Source organism: Cervus elaphus, chromosome 20 (assembly GCF_910594005.1).
Source record: "Cervus elaphus chromosome 20, mCerEla1.1, whole genome shotgun sequence".
Taxonomy (NCBI): domain Eukaryota; kingdom Metazoa; phylum Chordata; class Mammalia; order Artiodactyla; family Cervidae; genus Cervus; species Cervus elaphus.
The window spans coordinates 136,419,938-136,430,567 of record NC_057834.1 but is presented as its reverse complement, the minus strand read 5'-3'; the positions used below and the strand labels follow the sequence as shown (position 1 = coordinate 136,430,567).

General features: G+C 50.0%; 1 long non-coding RNA gene across 1 annotated transcript; it reads left to right on the top strand.

Annotated features, from left to right (window-relative positions):
- Positions 1 to 4,242: 4,242 nt before the first annotated feature.
- Positions 4,243 to 10,039, top strand: LOC122677891. Its single transcript, XR_006335947.1, has 3 exons — positions 4,243 to 4,340; positions 8,265 to 8,530; positions 9,395 to 10,039. It is a non-coding gene; the product is annotated as an uncharacterized LOC122677891 (long non-coding RNA).
- Positions 10,040 to 10,630: the final 591 nt, after the last annotated feature.

Sequence of the window (10,630 nt, the reverse complement as noted above, 5' to 3'; positions counted from 1 at the left end):
CAATGAGATAGAGAAGCAGACAGCTGCAGATAACACTTATAATAAAACTGGTGGTGGTGTTTAGTCGCTAAGTCATGTCTACTCTTGCGACCCCATGGACTGTAGCCCACCAGGCTCCTCTGTCCATGGGATTCTCCAGGCAAGAATACTGGAGAGGATTGCCATTTCCTTCTCCACAGGATCTTCCCAACCCAGGAAATAAAGCCGGGTCTCCTGTGTTGCAGGTAGATTCTTAACCGACTGAGCTATGAGGGAAACCCTAATAAAACTGGGTCACAAGATATACTTCAGAACTCAAAATACAAACAAATGGGAACAAGCTGTTACCAGCATGAAGACGTGTGTGTTTTTGTGTCTGTGCAAGAAAATGCAGAGCAAGTAAAGAGCATCTGATGGACGCAGGAAGAGGAAAATCCCAGGATAGCCGTGGGTTTTCACAGTAGAGCAGGGAAGCATGATTTGAGCGTGTGGTGGGGGCGGGCACTGCCGACCACAGCAGCTGATGACTGTAGTGGTCCCTGCTGAAGGCGTGTGGGCCCCTGGTGCCCGCTGACTCTCAAAATGGACCTTCCAGCGCTTCCTTCTAGAACACCCTGTGCCCAGGAGAAACATCTGGGAGTGGAATAAACATTTTTCAGAAAAGGGGCAATTGAGAAACCTGAAAGAGAGGGTCTGCATGTAACTGAAGAAGAGAAACATAGTCAGGAAACTTCAGAAACCAAGCTTCCATATTAAAACAAAAACAAAAACATTTTACATGAGTAACAGAAACAGAGAGAGCTCTGTGGATTAGAGAAGCTAGTGTGAGCCAGGATTCCTTCTAACTTCACTGCACACACACACAAAAAAACCAGAAAAGAACTGAAGAAAAATCCTGGACAAGTTTGATTGGAAAAATCGAGGGGAAAAAACCCCAGAGCACCTTAGAAAAAATGGGCAAAGATATGTGCTATCCAAAAATATGTGCGACCAACACACAAGAAAAATGCTCAACTTTATGCACAATGAAAACTAGAACACTGAGTACTGTTTTCCACACATGAGGCTGGCAAAGTCGCAAAAGCTTGACCACACGCCCTACTGCTGGCCGTGGAGGCGGCAAGGATCCAGCACCGGGCAGCTTCTAGGAGGGGAATTCAACACAATAAAGCCAAACCTCACACACACACTCACAGCACACACTCTTGGTACACACTCAGCACGCACTCACAGCACACACACAATACACACAGCACACACTCACAGCACACACTCATGATACACACACACACAGCACACACTCTCGGTACACACTCAGCATGCACTCACAGCACACACACAATACACACAGTGCACACTCACAGCACACACTCGTGATACACACACTCACAGCACAAACTCTCAGTACACACTCAGCATGCACTCACAGCACACACACAATACACACAGCACACACTCACAGCACGCACTCATGATACACTCATAGCACACACTCAGCACACACTCACAGCACACACACAATACACACAGCACACACTCATGATACACTCACAGTACACACTCTCGGTACACACTCAGGACACACTCATAGCACATACACAATACACACAGCACACACTCATGATACACACACTCACAGCACACACTCTCGGTACACACTTGACACACATTCACAGCACACACACAATACACACAGCACACACTCACAGCACACACTCACAGCACTCACAGCACACATAGCACACATAGCATGCACTCAAAGCACACACTGATGATACACACATTCATGATACACACACTCATGATACACACACTCACAGCACACACTTTTGGTACACACACAGAATACACACAATAAACACAGCACACACAGCATACACTCACAGCACACACTCATGATACTCACACTCACAGCACTCACAGCACATAGTACACACTCAGCATGCACTCACAGCACACACACAATACACACAGTGCACACTCATAGCACACACTCATGATATACACACTCACAGCATAAACTCTCAGTACACACTCAGAATGCACTCACAGCACACACACAATACACACAGCACACACTCACAGCACGCACAGCACACACTGATGATACACTCACAGCACTCATAGCACATAGTACACACTCACAGCACACATAGCACACACTCACAGCACACACAGCACACACTCACAGCACATACTCACGGTACACACACAGCACTCACAGCATACACTCATAGCACACACTCACAGCACTCACAGCACACCCTCACAGTATACACACAGCACATACTCACAGCACACACTCACAGCACTGGGTGAAGAGCTTCTCCCGACATTTCTGTCCATTTGGAAAATAGGGTCTTTGCAGATGCAATCAAGCTAAGCTAAGATCCTGGAGTAGGGTGGGCTTTAAACCCGATATGGGTTCTCCTAAGAACACCCAGTAGTGTTCTTAGGAGAAGAGAAGAGACACAGACACAGGAAGAAGACCCTGTGACGAGGAGGCAGAGACTGGAGCGACGGGTCTGTGAACCAGGGACGGCCAGGGGCTGCCAGCAATGCTGGAGGCTAGAAGAGGCAATGAAGGATTTTCCCTAGAGTCTTTCTAAAGAGCAAAAGAGCATGGCTTTCCCAGCACCTTGATTTTGGAACTCTAGGCTCCAGAACTGTAAAGGAATAGATTCTCGTGGTTTAAAATCACATCTCTTTTCTTTTTTTGGCTCTGTTGGGTGGCTTTTTGGGATTTTAGTTCCCCTACCAGGAATTGAATCTCTGCCCTTGGTAGTGAAAGTACAGAGTCCTAACCGCTGAACCACCAGAAAATTCCCTAAAACCAGACATCTTGTAGTACGAGGCAAGATTAATACTAGTACGTATGACGTAGGCCGAGGCAATGAATACTGGTACCCTTTGGCCAAATGATGCCTCTTCTAGGAATTTAACCCGAAGACACACCTCCAATGATGCAGCAAATAATATATGCATCATCTTATTTGTTAAGGCCTTGCTTGTAACTGAAAACCCTCTGAATGCAGAAACGCAGAACATTGGTTGGCTAAATCACGGCATACTCTCAACAGAATGCTTTTTAGAGGAATACAGCTATCAAAAGGAACGAAGGACATCTTTGTGAGCTGCAGTCATTGACTCCAAAGATGGTCCCATCTACCCATTGTTCCCAGGATGAGCCTACAGCTAAGGGCACCCAGAATCTGGGCTGACCCTGAATGTTCCTTTGCCCAGTACAATTTGGAAGCTAAATATGCCCATTCTCTACGAGGACCAATCTGCAAGAGGACTGGCAACTTCCACCTCCTCTCTCTTGCATATCATACAAAAGACTGGGGGCAGACATAGAATACTTACGGTGCACCAGCAAAGACACGCCTGGTCAAAGACACTGAGATCGTGGTTTCTTTGCCAAGCCTCATTTCCAGGGAAGGCAAGCAGGCTTTCACCTTTTTTGGCCAGGGTGAGGGGATTTTAAAAACATCCAAGTCCTGCATTCCCACTCTCTTAGCACCCGAAGTGACCTTCCTCTCAGAAAGGCATCCACAGGTAGGCAAAGGGCTGGTGGAAGGAGTCTGGCCTCTGTAAGAATTGATGTTTTCATTGTTGGTTTTAATGTGCTTTTGAAAAAATCATTTATTTATTTATTTTGGCTGTGCTGGGTCCTCATTGCTATACGGGCTGTCTCTGGTTGAGATGAGTAAGCGCTGCTCTCTAGTCGCAGAGACCGGCTTCTTCCTGCAGTGACTTCTCTTGTTGCAGAGCGTGGGCTCCAGACCTCTGAGACCTCCAGACTCAGAAGCTGGGGAAACTGGGCTCGGTTGCTCCAAGACATGTGGGATCTTCCCAGACCAGGAACCGAACCCACGTCCCCTGTGTTGGTAGGCAGATTCTTAGCTACTGGACCACCAGGGAAGTCCTTTCATTATGGGGCTTTAAAGGTAGTATTTTAGAGGACACTTCAGCCTCTGAGCACTTTGGCTAGAATGCATTCCTTTTCGGGGCTGATCACTGCTAACCAGATGGTTCCTCTGACCTGCTCATCAGGGGCCTGGGTCTTCTGTTGCCACCACCCCATCCGTCGTGGTCCTGTCCTGGAAGCTCTGATGGGCCCCACCCCCCGCAGCCCTCCAACCTGTGCAGCTCAGATGCTGACGTTTCCTTTTCCTTCCCAGAAGTCTCCGGCAGCTTTCCATGTGGTTTGACCTCTTTGAAGGGTTCAGCCCTCATTGACGTCATTGGGGCAGCTAGCAAACCGTTGCCCTGTTTGCCCAAAGGAAGAGCGAAATGTATTTTTATTTTTTTACAAACAGATGAGTTTCCTTTTAGAGCTACTGGATCTGAATTAGCTGGTGAGTGTTGAAATCCTCAGAAGAATTCAGCGGGAAACGGCTCAGAAGCTGGGGAGACTGGGCTCCCCCACAATAGCACATCTTGTGTTCCCCAGGCACGTGCCAGCTTACAGGAAGTTTTCATGTACTCCCTAACTGGGGGGACGAAGCAGGGTGAATTCTCTGAAGTTCAGGGTGATGGATAACTTAGCTCTGGCAAAACAGATAGCCTTCAATGGCATATGATGCTGCTATTAAATATGAGACTGGAGAAAAAAAGTTGTTCTCAGAAAGTGGGTGGGCCAAAGACATGTTATGCAAATAATTATGGGGCTACACTGTTGCTCTTTGGTTGACCAAGTATCTAGTTACAGGATTTAAATGCGAAGTGTTGCTGCCCTAGAGCCGGCAAACACCCAAAGGGATGTCAGTAGCTGGTTGTGTAATAAAGAATCTGCTTGGCCTTTATCTTTGTTTCCCAGGAGGTAATCTCTAAACCTTTGGAATTTCCCGAGTGATGGGAGGGTCTTTGTTATTCATGGTGGGCCTCTTAGACCACACCTGCTAGTTTATGCCAATGAGTGACTCATGGGGGACTCCAGATATTTTATGTTTATGAGATGACTCAGGATGCAGGCTGGCCAGGCCAGAGAGACCAGCGATGTGATTAGAGAGTTGGAGCTTTGATCCACATGCTGTCAGCCCAAATCTGGGGGGGACAGGGAGGGGCTGGATGTGCGGTTCCGTCACGCAGGTGGTGATTCCATCAGTCACGCCTCTGTAATGAAGCTCCAAAGATAAACTCGGGATATGGAGGCTTGGGGGAGCTGCCTGGGCTGGGAACACATTGTGGATTGTTATACATTAGCGACAGGAGGGTACTGTGTCCCTGAGGATACGGAAGCGTCATGTTTGGAATGCTCCCACGCCTAGCTCGGTCCTATAGGTCTCTTCCTTGGGCTGGTTCTGAGTTATTGTCCTTTGCTATAATAAAACCGTCCCTGTAAGTGCAGTGTTTTCCTGAGTTCTGTGTCATTTTAGCGAATTATCAATCCTGTCGGTGTCCGTAGGGACCCCCACATTTGTAGCCAGCTGGTCTGAGTTGGGAGGTGGCCCCGGGGACTCCTAAATGTGCAGCTGGAGTCTGAATCTTGACTGACTTGATGGTGGAAGACCGTGCCTTTAGTTAGTTTGGCAAGGCCTGGGAGGTGGGGATGAAAAAATGTTGTTTAGTCGTTAAGTCGTGTCCGACCCTTGTGACCCCATGGACTGTGGCCCCCCAGAGTCCTCTCTCTGTGGGATTTCCAGGCAAGAACACTGGAGTGGGTGAAGAACAGCTGGCTGAAAAATGTGCAGTACAGAGGCTGGAAGGTCTGGCCGGCAAGGGCTGGGAGTGAGACCCCAAAGGCAGGCGGCTCGGATTGTATAGGGCATCGAGGCTGCCCCGATGCTTCACGTTGGTCAGGCTGTAGCCACTGGCTGGGCCCTGGGCCTCGTCCATCATCAGACTTGGTACCCGCTGTGTCCTGTTTCCTGAGTTTGAAGATCAGGATACAGAGGCCTTGATGGGTTATAAGACTTCAGTCACACGGCTTGTCCCAGTAGAGCTGGTGCTTTATTATATTTCTTTATTATGATTAAATACATCAAAGAAAATGTCACATAAATAATACACAGTTTGCTAAAGTGTGTAACTCAGTGGCATTAAATACACCGGGCTTCCCTGCTGGCTCAGCAGTAAAGAATCCCCCTGCAATGCAGGAGACACAGGTTCGCTCCTGGGGTGGGGAAAGATCCCCTGGAGAAGGAAGTGGCAACCCACTCCAGTATTCTTGTCCATGGGAAATCCCGTGGTAGCAAGAGTAGGATGCCACTTAGCAGCTGAACAACAAGAAGTACACGCATCCTGTTGTGTGATGGTAATCACTAGTTCCACAATCTTTTCATCACCCTGTATAGAGATGCAAACTCTGTGTCCGTTCAGCTATAACTCCCCACCACCTTCCCCTAGACCCCGGTTACCTCCGATCTACTTTCTATAGAAAAAGAGGCTCTGGGAGGCAATGCCTTGCACTGAACATGTCAATTTCACTTGCACCCCGCCCCCATCCTGGGGGGAGGGGAGGAGAGGAACTTCAAAGCTTTGACTAGAAGCTCCCAAGATAAGAGTCAAGATAGAGGGAAAGGGATTTATTTTCTCCCACGGTTTATAATCATATTTGTGCTTTTCTGGGTCAGGTCAGACTTGTGTGGGAAATCCCAGCTGAACTGATTCAACCTGAAAGGAGTTGGTGGGCAGGAGGCATGGAGAAGCCCAGAGTCTGGGCGTTTCAGGCAGGTTTTCTGAGTGGGCGCTATGCAGCCAATGGAACCTGGCTTCCCCCCTCCCGTGGTGACTCAGTTACCTCTGAGCTGGTGCCCTCGTGGGCAGGCCCTGCCCTCAGGATGGCGGTAGCCCCAGCCTCAGGTTCAAGGGCAGCAGGAGCCCATACCACTGAGTCTTGGGCCCGATAGGCCGGTCACCCCGGAGATGCTGTGAGGCTCTGATTGGCTTAGACCCAGGTCACGTGATGGACTCCGCCCAGAGCCCATTAGGGCTCAAAGGCCGCCTGTGCATGGGTTCCTGGCTGAAATCTGGAAGGAGCCACTGGTTGGAGAGAGTGAACGTCAGGGATCAGAACCGCCAGAAAATGACCAGTGTTCCCTGAGCCCAGGCTTGGGGCTGTGGAGGGGCTCAGTGAGTCAACCTGTGTAAAGGGCTTAGAACTACCTGCTTGCTTCTCAGCAGACATCAGCTAGTGCTGCTATTTGCCAGGCAGCATTCTCAGCTCGTAACTTACCCGGTTATCATTTTATCCTTACCATGCGTCATGAAGCGGGTCTTATTTTCCTCATTTGACAAATGAGGATGCCAAGACTCAGAAAGTTTAGGCAGCATGACTGAGGTCACACAGCCAGTGAGAGATGGAGCCAAGACTTGAACCCTAGAAGTCCCATTCCAGAGCTTACTTGCTTGTAGAGGAGATTCAGGAGGGAAGCCTCTTCCTCATATGTGGACCATCTATGATTGTATAAATCGGGTTCTCTCAGAAGCCAGTTTTCAACCCGCTTGTAATTTGGAAAGCCTTTAAAACTACATTAATGCTTTTAAGATACTATTCTAAAATGCCTGAGATTTAGCAATACCTCCCTATTACTATGGGCTTCCTTGGTGGCTCAGTGGTTAAAAAAAAAATCCACCTGGCAATGCAGGAGATGTGGGTTCAGTCCCTGGGTCGGGAAGATCCCCTGGAGAAGGGAATGGCGACCCACTCCAGTATTCTTGCCTAGGAAATCCCGTGGACAGAGAAGCCTGGTGGGCTACAGTCCATGGGGTCCCTGAGAGTCGGATGTGGCTTAGCGACTAAATGACTGCAACCGTATTATTACCGTAGTCAGAAAGAGTTAACGTAGCTTTCAAACCTTTGTAACTTAACAACGAGGAGTTACACTCCCAGAAAGTATAAATCAGTGAGTAATGGGAATCTGGATTAATTCCCAAAATAAAGCTGTTATCCTAAGGATTTATGAAGAGAGGAATAAAAGACACTTAGCAGAATCTCCAGAGGCAGATATGAGACATGAAAATCAAACTCTGCAGTGCTTTAAATGTTATTTATCACATCTCTCTCCCCTTTGTGGTCCAGCGCTTGGCACTCAAGCCTGTGACCGTGTTGCTCTAAGTGGGAAGCATCACAAGTGGCTGCCCTCACGTGGAGGTGGGAGGACAGGGAAGATAAACGAGGAAGAGGTGATTCACAGACGCGGACACACAGCGTAGGAAGTGATAGCCGGTCCGGCTCAGGTTCTGTGCTTGGACTCTGTATGGGAGCTTTGCGACGTTTCCATGAAAATAACCCAGAGGAAACAGGGAAATTAAGCCATGTTTTCTGCTCTGCTCTCTAGGGATGGGAATGCCTCTGTGGCCAGAGGGCTCCGGACGGAGCAGCTGTCAGCTGGGTGGCTGGCCACCACGCCCGGTGCCTGGGAGGACAGGAGGCTTTGCCCCACTCTATGAGGAGCGCGGCCTGGCTGTGGGCACATGGAGGCCAGCACACCGGGGTCCTCCCGGGTACGTCCGGATCTCTCTCCCAGAGACCGCCTGCAGTCATGGAGAAGGAGGTGCTGACCCCATGGCCCTGTGAGCAGAGGTGCGAACAAGGAGAGCCTGTGTGAGTTTCCCAGAGACCAGAGATGCCCGCACACCAGTGATGGAGGGGTCCTTGCCAAGTTGCTGGGGCTGCCTCCATTGGAGAGGAGTTACAAGCTGGTAGAATTGGCCTGGACTCACTCAACAGGGTGATGATGTCTGGGGAAATTCACGAGGACTGCATTTTTAACCTCCCGAGCCTCAGTCTCCTCATCTGTAAAATGGGGGAAATAATCACTCCACCACAGAGTTGTTGGGGCAGGAGAAGAATCCCGAGTGAGGAGCCAAGTGTCAGATACGGAGCCAGGCCAGGCTCCCTGGCCCACATCTGAAGTCACCTCGGTGCCCCCCGCCTACAGGGTGGTCTGAATGTGGAGGGAAGGATGGGAATTCTCTGGTGGGTGGTGGTTTTGAGTCATAACAGGCCTGAGGGGGTGCAGGGGTGGTGGGCGCCGTGCAGGGCGATGGTCTCAGGCGTGGGGCAACCTGAGGAAGCGGGATGCCGCGGGGACACAGAGAAGGTGATGGGACTCCTGCGCCCTGGTCCAGGGTCGTAACACTGCCACCGGCCTTAATCCCAGAAAGCGGGGGAGCCTGTGGGGCGGGTCTGGAGTGGGCCTGAGCCTGCAGGTGGGGAGGTTGGGTGTGTTTGTCCAGGCGCAGCCCCTGTCCCCAAGCCTGGGCGTCGCGGCTGTGCTCTTGGGAAAATTCACGAGACAGACCACAGGGGGGCGCTCGCCACCAAAGGATTCTGGTCCAGTCCCGCTTCGTCCCCAAATGCAATCTGTTTTTTAAATTAATTCTCTATTTACAACCACAGCAATAGGAACAAAAGAAAGTCGAGCTTTCCTGGGCGTTCTTTCCTTCTCCTGCTTTCTATTTCCAGCTTGATTTGGACAGCCTAACCCTGTGTTGTCCCAAGATCTAGTTCAGAATCCGGCGAGCCACTCCTGAACTTGGCTGGGAAAGAGATGCTCCACCTTCAGAGTGACCTGAATACACTAATGAAGCCACAGAACACCCCACCACGTGTGGTTTCCTGGATGGATAAACGTTTCCTCACCACCCACCCCCCAACCCAGAGGACTGTCAGAGTCAGACAGGCCAGCCTTTGGGATGTGGATTTAGGATTTTGTCCTGAAGTAGAAATTCCGGGGATAGGGATAAATTTGTTTTTTTGCAAAAACTGTCCCGTTTCTGCACACTTGCGTATTTTAGCCTTTCCGAATCACCTTGTCCTCCTTGGCCACTCACGCTCCCCTTGCGTGATTGCATGCCCCATTTGTGCTCAGGATCCCATGGCACAAGCAGTCTCTTTCAGCCTCCAGAGCTGGGTGCTATGCAGGGCCCAGAGTGCTGCCTGCGGATGTGGCTCCCCAGGGAGTGACAGGACTCTGCAGGGACAAACTGCTCCGCAGAGGGAACCCAGACCTTTGCAAACAAAGGCGTTTAGCATCCTTCTGGAAAGTCCCATGAAAAGCAAATCATTGCAACATTTTTTCCTCTTGTTAGTCTCGTGGTGTGTTGTATGTGTGCGTAAATAAAATATTAATTTCAAGTGTTGTCTCAGAGATCCTCACTGCATTCTGCCTGCTTTTTGTGGACAAGGGGAACGCCCTCGGTGGGCGTTTGTAAGGTCCAGCCTGCCTTCGCTGAGCTTTGTTCCCAGGCCTGTTCAATCTGGGCACCACGATCACAGACAGGGTGTGTGGTTATTCAGAAGACAGCCCTTCCTCTCCCCAGGACACACCTGCCTCACCTGGCCATTGACAGTGGCCACTGATGCGAGGGATTTAGATGAGAAGTCAGGGGTAAAGAAGTACATGGTTATATTATACAACTGTCTTGAAGGTCACCTGAGATGAAACTCCAATATTTTGGTCACCTGATGTGAAGAACTGACTCATTGGAAAAGACACTGATGCTGGGATGGATTGGGGGTAGGAGGAGAAGGGGACGACAGAGGATGAGATGGTTGGATGGCATCACCGACTCCATGGACATGAATTTGAGTAAACTCCGGGAGTTGGTGATGGACAGGGAGGCCTGGCGTGCTGCAGCCCATGGGGTCCCAAAGAGTCAGACACGACTGAGCGACTGAACTGAACTGAAATGATAAGTG